The sequence below is a fragment of the Fistularia commersonii genome, chromosome 4 (genome assembly GCF_037954325.1).
Source record: "Fistularia commersonii isolate RoL2024-O1a breed Wild chromosome 4, RoL_Fcom_v1.0, whole genome shotgun sequence".
NCBI lineage: Eukaryota > Metazoa > Chordata > Actinopteri > Syngnathiformes > Fistulariidae > Fistularia > Fistularia commersonii.
The window spans coordinates 15,191,370-15,204,507 of NC_141287.1; the positions used below are offsets into that span (position 1 = coordinate 15,191,370).

A 13,138-nucleotide genomic window follows, 5' to 3' on the forward strand; every position below is an offset into this window, starting at 1 on the left:
GTCCTCACAATTAGCTCTGCCTCCCCCGGGTCTTTGCCATTAAAATCTCAGCCACATTTAATGAGCAACTCTGTCAACTCGCCTCGCAGCTCACAAACTTTGAACGCTAGGCGTCTGCGCCTTCTGCAGACGCCGAACAGTGGACTCATTGTCAAACATGGATTCTCTCAGAATGGCGAAGACGCACATCTGCCGACGTCCCCCCCCCCTCTGTCGGCACCAAGGCTGTTTCAACACAAAAGGGAAGCGGAGGTTTGAGCCTCCAGGCTGAGGAGGTGTTACGGTGTCCTCGAGTGATCTCCGTGAAGGATCTGCGTCTTGTCCGGATGAAACGTACTCATTCATCTGGAGATAGTGGCTGGTCTTGATTTGTATTCGGTGAATTGTTTCTACCTATAGAGCCCGGATAGCTCAGTCGGTAGAGCATCAGACTTTTAATCTGAGGGTCCAGGGTTCAAGTCCCTGTTCGGGCGGGAAAACTTTAGCATTGTAGCCAAAAAGTTCATCTTGGCTCGACATGGGAGAAAAGCTCCGAAACCTTCGTCTACCTACTGCTCTCTGAAACAGACTCCTCACCTTCTGTTCGGTATGGGGTTTCTTCATTTATTCATTATCTACACAGCTTATCCTGCACTCCTAGTCATGGAAGTGGTGGAGCTCGCAACCGTTCCCCCTCTCCCTCATACACCTCGACAACTTGGAGTCTCCGACGAACTTCCTGCATGTTTTTGGAGAACCCGGACACATGGAGACTGAAGGAATCCAACCGGACACCTACTTGCTGTGATGCGGAAGCACCACCAGGGTTCCTTCCGCTTTTTATTTATGTTGTTGTTGAGGGTTGCGCCGCGCCAGACTGATGTAAAGTCCACTAACTTTTATCATCTTCTGGTTTTGCTCAGAGCACCACTGGCGTCTGCACTCATTAAAAATACCGAGCTAAAACCCATCGCAGACAAATAAACAGAGCTATAATTCCAAAGCACCTCTATACGTGGGCAATACAATGCTAGGCGTGAAAGACGGATAAATAAATAAAACGCAGCCTTTGCAAAGCCGTCCCGCTGGACCGGCCTTCCAGATGGCTGGTTTGTGTGGAGTGGATCAGAGGGGGTGGAAGGGTTGAAGGACTGATGGAAATATCACACAACACCTCCGGCTCAGGAGGAGCCAACTCACTCCGCCGCCGCCGTCTCCCCCACCCCCGAAATGATGCCATTTGGCCGCGGGTCGCTCCCGATGAGGCGAAACCTTCTCATTAACTCTGCAGAGATTGTCAAAATGAACGCGGCGCCGTGACTTTCCACCCTTTAAACAAGGTGTGCTTTCCCACTTTCGCTTCACGACGGGACAAACATCCGTCCCACCCATCCGGCGCTGCATATTACTAGGGAATATGTCACGGCGGTGACGCGCAATCTCCATATCCAGCACTCCATTCAATAACAATTCAATTATTGCTAAAGCAGGAACCGTAAAACAAGAGTCGTTTTGGAAATAATGTGCAGGGGATGGAAATCTAATTACTGTCCGTCATTCCTGACGAGGGGCCGTCATGCACAGCGGACACAATCCCCCTCCCAGCCCGAGGGGAGAGAGGGATGATGGTTTGAAGACAAATATTGTCTTCACCACCCTGGTTTGAGGAGAGACGAAGACGTGCAAACACCTCTAACTTTACTCCATGTTGCCTCCAAGTGCTCTTCACCACCTCAGCTGCCCATGATGAGAAGAGATGCTCCTGCAGGAGGGGCTGATGTTCCTCACATCCAGGCTTCACACCTTCTGATGCGCACCACCACGACCACCAGCAGCAGCAGCAGCAGCAGCAGCAGCACTTCCACCGCCCTCCTGGAGCGCAGTGCACGGCCAGGAGCGGCGCTCACGTGTACGCGCCCCGCCGCCAGTCGACACGGTGCCTGGGTGTCGGCGTGAACGTCGCCACGGCGTGACTCGGACTAAAAAAAAAAAAAAAAAAAAAAAAAAAGAAAAAAAAAACAAACACAAGGATAGTGATTTTTTTTTCCACCCCACCTCTCGGTGATCGGATCCGGTCACCGCCGCGGACGCACGGTAAGTTTGAACCCCCTCCGCCTCCGCCTCCGCCCCCCCCCGACGCCGCGTTTATTGCCTGCAGAGACAGGTTGCAGTGCGATCCTCCGGTCCAGCTGCAGGAATTGAGAAGTTGTTAATTTTATTTTCCCTTGTGTGCAATGGATTTTTTTTTTACCTATGCACAAGCGTGGAATATTGTCGTGCAAATCATTGCCCGCAACTGAAAAGTCAGCGAAAATCATAATTACCACCCCCCTCCTAAAAAAAAAAAAAAAAAAAAAATCAACAACGAAACAACAAAAACCCCATACGTTAATCTGTGCATCCGCGTCTGATATTTTGTTTCTCTGCTCGTTAAAGGTGTCGGAATTCCTCACGTTTGCCAACTCAAAGGCTGCGGTTGTTGTGTTGTGATGACCAGAGGGAGGATTTTCCGATTGCATAACTAATAACCAATTTGCTTGTTTGTAGGAGACACGAATTTAATTTCCTTTTTTGTTTTAATTAATTTCATTTATTTTTTTTATTCACGCATTTATTTATTTATTTGTTTGTTTGTTTATTCATTTATTTATTTCAATTTCAACTGACCATTTCCCAGATCAATCTCAAACCCAGCTCACCGAATTGGTGGTGGTGGTGGTGGGGGGGGGGGGGGGGGGTTGGGAGGAGGGTGGCCGAAGTTAATGGTGAATGTTATGGTCATGATGTGTTGTTAAGTATAACCCCATCCTGTATTTCCCAAAGTTATCTCCACGTCTGGTGTAATCTTAATTAAACGGAAGCAACATGTTCTGGGAAGACATGGTTGAATTAACCTAGGAAACCGCCGCGGTGTCACTGCTCTTAGACCATTAGTTCCACTTAGTGAGCTCAAACCTGCAACATCCAATGGCCGGTTATTTCAAAGGATGGTGTGTGAGCCACGGTATAATGAGAGAGGGAGATAATTCCATGTGGTGTGTGTGTGTGTGTGCGTGTGTGTGTGTGCGTGTGTGTGTCACAGTATCTGTGCAGGATTCATCTGCTGTTGGACTAGGGTTGATGAGATAAAGAGGCAGTGAGGGAATCAGACGGGTGACTTCCTCCACTCTTGCCCGTGCACGTGTCTGCACATGAGAAGGTCTGCCACATTGAGATGATTTAGCACGGATTTATCCGGGACCTGTCAGTCTCCGCGGCGTCTTCGCCCGCTTGTAAATGTTAGTTAAAGTTCAACGGAGACCTTGACTCCGGCAGATACACTGCTGTGCGGGTTTGAAGAGGCAACGGCGTGTGGATGGGATGCATTTCGGGAGGTCCGAGCCAGATCCCCAGGGCGGTTCTTCTCCTTGGTGAGGCGTCATGCTGCTTGTGAGTGTCACGCCAAGCCACGGGTTGTGTTGCAGTTCAACTACGCATGAGCCTAAGTCAAATCAGCAGTAACATAAAGAGGCTTTAGCTGGCAGTCAATGAACAGACCTTTTTTTTTTTTTTTTTTTATTGAGCATAGTCCACAACCTCAGCCGCAGCCCACGGAACCTGAAGCTATGAGTGTTTGCTCATCAATGCAATTGTTGTATATCCTCTCTAAAATGAACCATGAAACTCAAATGACCTGGCCTGGCAACCAGATGAGCGAGCCTAAATCAAATTTCACCTCAATCTGCACATCTGTCTGGCTCCACATCCCTTCAGTCCAATTTCCAAAGATCTCGAGGATGAAGGGCTTTTCGCGATCGTTTACTTCAGGAGGGGCGAGTTCCGCTCGGAGATTAGCCAGTAGCTACTGAAGAAGATGCAACTAAATCCAGAGCAGCAATGGTCGCTAATTCTTGGCTCAGAATGGCTGCACCCACCAGATATTTCCTTTTGATATCCTCTGACCGACACCGATCGGTGGTCGTAGCATCACCCGCTACTTCCGTGGTGATGTTTGATCCATGGCCACTGGAAACACCCACTGGAAATCTAAAATTAACCGCGGGAGACAAGACCAATCCTCTGTTGCCAGTTTGTTCTGGCAAAGGCAACCCAGAAATGACCCACATCAATAACATAAGAGAAAAAGAACTCTGGATGTCAATAATCAATGCACAGGAACACACATTTGCAGCAGTGAGAACCTCAATGATGGATTTTATATATATATATATATATATATATATATGTATGTGTGTGTACTTACATGAACAGTACGTGCGTGTGCATGTATGCATGCATATGATTACATCTTAGTAACGAAAAAAAGTGCCCCATTATTGATGTGTAAATCCAAATGCATTGATTTCATCAAATTCCTGCCCATCCTTAGCATTTGCTAACTTTCAAGGCAAGTTTGACCGGCTCTGCCAGTCATCGTGGCAGCACTGTGATTTATACCGCATATGTGTGTGTGTGTGTGTGTGTGTGTGTGTGTGTGTGTGTGTGAGAGGGAGAGTGTGTCACTATTGTGTGTATTCTGCTCGCCCTTCCGAATATTCCCCCACCTTTTTCATACCATGGTACGCAGTAATTCCTCACCAGAGGAGGCCGCCGTTCACAGAGCTCTCATTTAATGTCCCGAAATGGGGAGGTTTTCTTTCGGACAAGGGAAGCCATTTGCCGGTGGTAATTACAGTGGGGGTGTTATCTCCGAGGGAACTGTAATGGGCAGCGGTGATGAGTAGCGGAGTCAAACCAGGGACGCCTCATCTCTGGTTATGAAATCAGGCCATAGAGCAGCGAGCGTTTAGCGTAGCGCACCCTGTAGTGCCCTGCCAAGTGGGCTTTTAGCATGTATCAACTTCCCCCTGTTGACACCAAGTCCAATAACTGAGGCAATATCAGAATCCTGCATTTTCTCCCTCTTTCTCATTGTGCAATCTTTACATAATTCTATTATGGTGTTTATTTTTATCACGAGCCCCTGGAGACGGCGGTTGTATCGCTTTCCAGCGGAGTCAATCTCTTCCATACATGGCTGCGCTGGTAGCTGTTGGACGTATAGAGAAAGATGAATTCATATTTTCTCATATCCCGTCCCTTGCCTGCGAACAATTTATTTCGCTTCGAGCATCATTAAAGCTTTGTCCGCACAAATCTGGAGATAGAAAATGTATTGGAAGGAGTTCTGGGTTCGACGCCTGGCTCCCCCCCTAAGTTTTCGGCGGCATCTTTGAGCAAGTCACCGAAAACGGATACGGTATTTGAATACCTCAAAGCGCCCCTGGTGGCCGGCCGAGTCGAAGGAGGAGATACAAATGCAGTCCATTTATGATTTAATGCCTGCCAATTACAAAGTGAAAACCTGTGTATTCATTTTTAAAATGATTTTCCCCAGTTTTCCATCTTGGCACAGCCGCTCAACATTTACAGGTTTTATAGTCGTAACGATTTTTATAGGAATATTTCTGAGATTCGTATGAAGGGGAGGAAAAAACTGTGCAGTTTCGACACAATGAAACCAGATGGAACAAAATTAAAATTGAATGTGGCGTGACAACATGAGAGCAATTTAGAGAAAGAGCATCATTAATATGGCAAAAAATGAAGTGTACGGTGGCAGTGGTACTGCATTACAGAGACAACCGAAGGAGCACGAGTCCTCACAGCTCATACAAGTAAGGACAGCTGTTTCTTTCCATGCTTCCAGTCCAAAACGGGCAGGAGGTTCGTTCGAGATCCTGAGTCAGGGGTGTAAAATGTACGGCCCACGGGCTGAGAAAATACATAAAAAGTCATGAACTATTTTTTTAAGATAAAAATGCAGTTCTGTCATTGTCTGCACGGGAGCACTGTTTTAGTCATTGTTAGCTACATGGCACAATGCTACATGACTCAGAACTTACAGCAGATGGAAGCAATGTGGCGTTCGGGTCTTTAAATGGCATTTTGTCTAATTGTTATACATTTACCTGCTTTTCTGATGGATCCGACACCCTCATCTGCAAGATGCCCTTGTCAAAAAAGAGAAAAGTGGACATCAGGGGTTTTAAAAAAAAAAAATTGACCAGTTTTTAGTTGTTCATTGACGTTAATGAAAAACCTGTATGCCTGGTGTGGATGCAGCAGGTTTTGCTGCAACTATGAGACTCGCCATGGTGAAAAATACAACAAAATGCACGGAAAACTGAGAAGACAGAACTTAGGCAAAGTGTTTTTGAAATTGCATTTAATTTTCTTAATGAATCTCGGGTTGTCCGTCATGTATTTTTTTAAAGGACCAGTTCATTACATTTTAAGATTTTTATAATTTACCTGTTCTCCTTTACCCAAAACAAAGGAAAAATTCGGATTTAGTGTTACTTCCAAGTAATCGCGCTATGATTTTACTGGTCCGGCCCACTTGACATCAAATTAGGCCCAATGTGACCCCGGACCAAAATGAGTTTGACAGCCCTGCCCTAATTTGTCTAAATGTGTAAATGAAGGGTGAATGGTTGTAACGTCTCCATATGTGGCCCGTATATATAAAAGTTAGTGAACTTTACATCGGCTTGACGCAGCACAACCTTCAGGAAACAACATAAACAAAAAGAAGAAGGAACCCGGAGCGGGCCTGGTGGTGCTTCTGCCTCACAGCAAGATGGTCCCTGGAGTCTTCATGTTCTTGCCGTGTCTGCGTGCGGCGCTTGCGGGTTCTTTGCCGCTCCAAAAACCTGCAGGAGATTCGGTGGAGACCCTAAGTTGTCTAGACGTGTGATGGAGAGGAGGAACGGTTGCATCTCTATATGTGGACCGGTCCAAGGAGACCTACCTCGCCCGATGCAGGCAGAGATGAGCTCCACCATCCCACGAACCATGGGTGCACGATAAACTATGTATATAATGAATGAATGAATAAACTTCACATTGAATAGAAGGTGATCAGGATGTAGACGAGCATCAAACAAATAGGAGTGTTTTCACCGAAATGTTAAAGGATTCACGCCCGAACAGGGACTTGAACCCTGGACCCTCAGATTAAAAGTCTGATGCTCTACCGACTGAGCTATCCGGGCTCTGAGGAGAGGCTAATTCGCCAAAAACAAAATACAGGACCGGGACCTCAGTCGAGTTTCTCCGCCTGGAGATAAACGGCGGTCTCAAGATGGATGAGAAAGCTTCTCCCCCGATGACAGCCGGGATTGGTTCTAGCTCCCCCGTGCCCCCGAGTGCAGAGTGACCCATACGGATAATGAATGAATGAAACAAAAAATGTGGATATGCAATGAAAGTGAAGGGACATTTGCAAAGAACAGTATATAAAGATGTGAATGTTCTCTTCATGTCACAAACTTGGATGACATGTTTCCCAGTCCATGCCAAAACAGAAAATATAAGTGCGCACGTCGGCTCTTGGAGTGGCGCTAGGTTTCTGTTTTATTGCTTAGATTCTGGGAGAACTCCTGCACAAGCTCCAATTCCAGAGGCTTTTAAAGGTTTATCCAGAGGCTGATAGGGCGCACATATTGACCACCTCTCTGCAAAGTCCTCTGTTGCTGTTGTTGTTTTTCGGGGGTTGCTGGTAAGTAGACAAGCTTGGCCAGCTCTTTTAGATAGGCACCTTAAGGCACAGAAAGCCGTCGCCCTCGTGCACGTCGCTGCCGCTACAGTTACAGCTGTCTTTCTTTGTTTTCTTTGTTTTCCAAGCTTCATTAATACCTCGCCGTGCATCGTTTTGAAATGAGTGACGGGACCGGCCGCTCCTTCGGGAAGCCATCGCTGCTCCTCCGTGAGAGCGCGGTCCACTCGCTTGAACGCAAAGGGTTCAGAATGGATTTATTTTCCATAAAACATCAAAGATTTAATTACTCTTATTTCTGGACGATGCCTTTCATTTCTCAAGAAATACATCACGGACCTCCGGAGAGGTAAAAACGACTTTACTCTCCAAGGCTATTGCTGATAGAATATTATCCACCTGCACCATTTCACTGCATAATTCAAAACAGACAATCGGCTCCTCATTTTTCTTCAGCATATTGCAGCCTCTCGCTGATTGGCAACCGGGATGGTTAAATTACTCTAAAAAAGTTAAATATATCTGTATTCCTGCGGGCAGTTTGTTCAGTTCTGTACAGCTTGATGAGCTTGTGAATATACTGCACCAGTGGATATACTCCGTGCATTTACCTGCATTATGTTGTTGTTTATTTTATAAAAGAGAGTGCAGGGCCTTGAAAGGAGATGTAGCTTCCGGTTTCTCCATATTTATAGTTTAGACTTCTGTGTAGAGAGACAATGAGATGAGAAATGAGATGCGATGTACTTCACTGATCCCATGCTTGGGAAATTGTTTCACAGGCATACAAGGACATAAAAAGACAAGCTTAAGATACATGTAAAAAGTAAATAAATAAACTCTGAAGTGTAAAAGTATAAACACAATCTGAAAAAAAAGTCTCTCCTTATATCTCTCCAATATCAACATACTATGCTGTGCACACGTTATTTACCGCTTAAGGGCGTCCCTGGTTGGATTTCCAACAAAGACTTTTTAATGCAACTACTTGTGCTTGGTATCTAATGCCAGTTTGCATGTTTTGTGTGCAGAGTTCTCGTCTAATCTTGGTTTTGTCCGTGATCCAGTCACGCCTTTTGCAGAGGCTTTCTTTCCTATTTCATCCATTTTCTCTGAGCTCCGCATGAATCCTTGTAAATGTCCTTTCTCTCATCTGAAATCTGATCAGGAGAGAAGCCCCTGGCAGGCAGACAGGGACTGTGTGCGCTGCCGTCAGTCGGGCTCTACACCCTTGTGTAAACGGGAGGGTCTCGCCCAAAATCCGTATTCCCCGAGTTGTGCGTCCAGTGCATCGACAGCCTTCTGCTCGAAATTATTTCCGGTCAAGTTGACCATTTACAGAAGGTCAATATGACCCTCGGTCCTCGCGGGGCTGTCTGCAAATATATTTCCACTTGGCAGGAAGGGGTTTGACAATACACCGTCTTCCTCTATCGAACACAAATGTAAACGCTTGCATAATGCGCTGGTACCTTGTTGTTGGCGCTTTTACAATTAACAATAAATCACCCAAGCAAGCAAAGGCAGTCTGAGCTACACGGTGAATTACCCGCTAGCTGCTCATTTCAGCGTCTCTATTCAAAACTCATATTCAGGAACGAGTTCTTCCAAAGCAAAGGATCATGGCAATATTTTAAGAAGTTGACGGTCCTCAGGAGTCATCTAAAACACATGTGCCAAACTCAAGGATCACTGACCTTAAAAGGTCTGATTGTCTTAAAATAAATAAGTCAAACGCGTGCGTTGACCATAAACTACATTTCCCACAATTCATGTGGATCGTGTTACCCGCAAAGTGACGGCATCCCGCCATTCGATCGCAGCGTATCCACATTGATGCAATTTTCAACTAGGGGGAATCGAGAAACACAAATGATCCCTAAATGTCCAGAAAGAGAAAAGTTGACGCAGATGGAAGGCTGTTTCAAGAAACATGGGAATGCATATGTAACATTTTGGATTTGAATGAGTAAATTCAGAGTTACTTAACATGAAGGAGCTGTTACATTTATTTTACATTGCATTTGGTTCCATTTAGTTACATTTATACTGTTACTAGGGGCCCTTTGAGGGCAGCCAATGTGACCCTCGGTGAAAATGAGTTTGACACTTCTGATCGTAAAGACCCCATAATATAAATACTGACTTATGAAGTCAAGCCCCCGTAAATCGTCTCCTGTAAAGTAATATATGATTTCTGAGAACGTTCAAATCAAGAAAAGAGCCATGTCGCTCAAGAGTTTGTCTTTATTTCATTTTATCCGTGGGTTTTTTTTTTTTGGTTCTCTCTGTTCTCCTGCACACACTTGAAGTCACCCGTCCAAAAACTTGACGCAAATGCACAGCATCTATTCCTACCACATGCGGTGGAGTACAGAGAGGGGATTTCTATCTCAACTGAGAATGGAGAAGTGTGGAGATGGCATATCCAGTGGACAAGTACCATGACACGCACAGTGCACGTGTCTTTGTGTGTGCGGGATGTCATACAAAATGCAATACAAACGGTGAATAATGTGACCTGAAAGCCCAGGCGGGTGAGTCAGGGGTGTGTTTTCGGGAATGTCATCTCATACTCACTTTTGATGTGGCAGGTTTGCGGTGAATTTTAAACGGTTGCACCCTGCAGGTTTGCAAAATGCAGGATTTCCTGCTGAGGACCCGGCGGTTGTCTGACAGCATTTCTGTCAAGTTGAAGTAATGTGCAAGGGCATTTTATCTGATAATCGCAGCTATAGATCGTTTTACTTCTGCGTAACCATCACTGATCGTTTTTGGTCATTTAAGATTAAGAGTACCGTTAATTCTGGCATATAAGCCTCTACTTTTTTCACATTCTTTGAGAACTGTGCTAATTTATGGATTTTTATACAGGAATTCCAGTAGCTTCCTTCCGCCTTCACAGTGGACAAATGAAACCGGTTTGGCAAACCCACTAGCATTTACGCTAATTCTTCAGATCAGCCGTTTTGCGCTTTTTGTACACACCTGTATCATATCAAACATGTGCAGAAATACATTTAATGCAGTTTTCAAGTTAAAAGTTATCAGTCTGGCTGTCAAAGATGGAAATAGAGCTGCTACACCTAAGTTCGGCATCTGTTTAAAAAAAAAAGCTTTTGTGTTATGTACCGGTTGTTGTAAATGTTACTGTTATTTATTTAATTAAAAGTGTTCAAAGAAATCTTCATATTTCATATTTCAACGGGGACCCCTGCAGCTTATAGACAAGTGTGGCTTATTTATGCACAATTTCTTTTTTCTTTTAAAAATTAGTAGATGCAGCCTCTATACAATTACCCCCTATAGTCTGGAATGTACGGGAATTGGCAAAATATAGTGCAAAGACATATACTCTGAATTGACTTACAATGATGACTGAGCACGTATGTTCTCTGTGAAATGGAGAAAACACCCTCCTTAGATCCGATCACTGCTGAAAATAAGGAAAAACAGGATGCTATGTTCATTATTGTTAACCGATTATGAGTATATCAGCCAGATAGGTCAGTTAGAGAGTCACGTCAGATTTTATTTCTGCAACCGAATGGCAACCCAGTTGTCTGTTGATCCTTTGCATGCAGAGCCGGTCTGGATCACATCCTGGAAGATGCTCCACAGAAACCCAAGATTGCCCCAAGAGCTAGTATTGGCAACGGCAGCCAGGAAAAACTGCAGAAACCTCAGACAGATCCCACCTGAATGTGGGCGGCCTTCTGCCTCGACCGGGACAGAGAGGTGGAAAGCAAGAGTGTGATAGAGACAGAAAGGTAGCGGTACCTTTTTCATCCCTCGGGGGGAAAAAAATCACTAGCAAGAGTTCGTAATAGTCTAAACGCAGCCGAGCCCAGACGTGTTGGACAGGAATCATCTCCAAGCAGTGCGTTCAGTTTACCACTGGCACACCTCACTTGGAGTAAACTCCATATGCACGGTAGATGAGCCGAGCCTTAACTCATGTCGCAAACTATCACGTGCGATTCCGGTCGCTGAGCTAAGAGCGTTTCAAAAATCTATTCGATTCCGCAGCGCTTGTCCATTACTCATCTCATGAGAATGTTACGTGACCTTAACAACTCATTCGAGTTGCTTTCAAAGCCGGTAACTTTGCATGTGTGGGAGGGTTGCAGATGCGAGCAGGATCATGCGTGCTAAGTGTTTGTTTGTGCATGTGTGTGTGTGTGTGTGTGTGTGTGTGTGCAACTCTTACGAACTTCTCACAGTCTGCAGCGCATCATCCCCTCTCTATCTCTAATTGATACACTGCACAAGTACTTGCAAAAAGCGCGATGCGCAACATGCATGAGTTGTCCTTACACACAGACGTGAGCTCAATTTGTATATGTGTGTGTGTGTGTGTGTGTGTGTGAGTGTGTGTGTTTGTGTGAGGGGTTTAAGAACTCGCTGGTCAACTCCAATCCACACTAGTTAAAGTAAAGATCTTGTTTTTTTTTTGCCCACAAATCCATCATTGTTATTGTTGGCGAGAGTATTCTGGGTAATAAGGTAATGGATCGCTGTCACGGTGGCGGAATATCAACACGCTGATTAACAGTCAGGATCTCTGCGCAGGCATTCATCAAAACGGGGTGAGGAAAAGGTCACGTCAGACCTGCTTGTGCGATGTCACAATGCCACAAATCAATAATAAGGGGGGCAATTGGCATTTTTCAGGGAGTCAGGTTCTTATAGGGGGCTATTGAACTTTTGAAGCACCGGGGATTTCGGTTGCACACAAGCCGAGAGATGATTGGATGCTCACTGCCACTTCAGTGAAAAAACTTTTAAGAAGAAGAAACACATTTATTGCAGCACAAAATCAGCCAAATTTGAGCGCTGCATTTAACCCATAATAGATGCACCGAGCAGAAAGCAGGGAAGGAACAGCGCCAGGGGAGCAGTTAGGGGTTCAACAACACTTCGACAGGCTGTTCAGTTCAAAAGATGATGCGTTAATTCATATTGGATGCCATTTTTACCTCCGTTATGCAGGTTATCTGTGTCTTTTCTGATGTGTTAGCCATCCATAGCGTGGAGCGTGTTGCTCGTGGAGTCCTATGGCCGCCCTCTCTGTCTTAGTATGCTTGGCCTGATGTTGCAAAGTTGCACATCAGGCGGTGTCTGGAAACAGAACACCTCCCTGCTCACCAGATGGAGCCCATCAAGCATCTGTAGGGTGTTCTGGAATATTCCAGGAATATCCATGAACTCTGCACAGCTCGTGTGGAGGAAGTGGACAACATCGCTGAAGAGTCAATAAATCCTGTAATTTATTCATGTGAAGTGGACACATAGCATTAAGAAATGCAAATGTGTGTTACACCGCAATGGAATTTACATTTGCTGTTGTCTGAGCTGTTTTGTTAAGTTTCACATTGCCTTTTAATTCTTAATGCCTCGTTGGTTTGTGGGTAAAAACAGCGCATATACTGCTGTCATTATCAGGGATTCCCGAAAAGAATCGCTCTGTGCTTCCATCTTATTTCCCCGTACAGGGCACAAACATCGCTTTTGGTGACCAAGTGAGCGCGGTTTTGTTGGGACATTTTTTACAACGTCATTTAGTGTTTTGTCACATATACTGAAAAAAGAGATCTTTACAAAAGTGGAGGATGTGTG

General features: G+C 45.2%; 1 protein-coding gene and 2 non-coding genes across 3 annotated transcripts in view; 2 read left to right on the plus strand and 1 right to left on the minus strand.

Annotated features, from left to right (window-relative positions):
* Nucleotides 1-400: 400 nt before the first annotated feature.
* trnak-uuu (transfer RNA lysine (anticodon UUU)) lies at nt 401-473 on the plus strand. The gene has a single exon. It is a non-coding gene; the product is annotated as a tRNA-Lys (tRNA).
* A 1,530-nt stretch (nt 474-2,003) lies between these two features.
* htr1fa (5-hydroxytryptamine (serotonin) receptor 1Fa) overlaps nt 2,004-13,138 on the plus strand; it is a 30,098-nt gene continuing 18,963 nt past the window's right edge. Inside the window, exon 1 of the mRNA XM_086144632.1 lies at nt 2,004-2,073. The gene's annotated coding sequence lies outside the window, so the exon portion shown is untranslated. The remainder of the gene's footprint in view (nt 2,074-13,138) is intronic.
* Nucleotides 6,944-7,016, minus strand: trnak-uuu (transfer RNA lysine (anticodon UUU)). The gene has a single exon. It is a non-coding gene; the product is annotated as a tRNA-Lys (tRNA).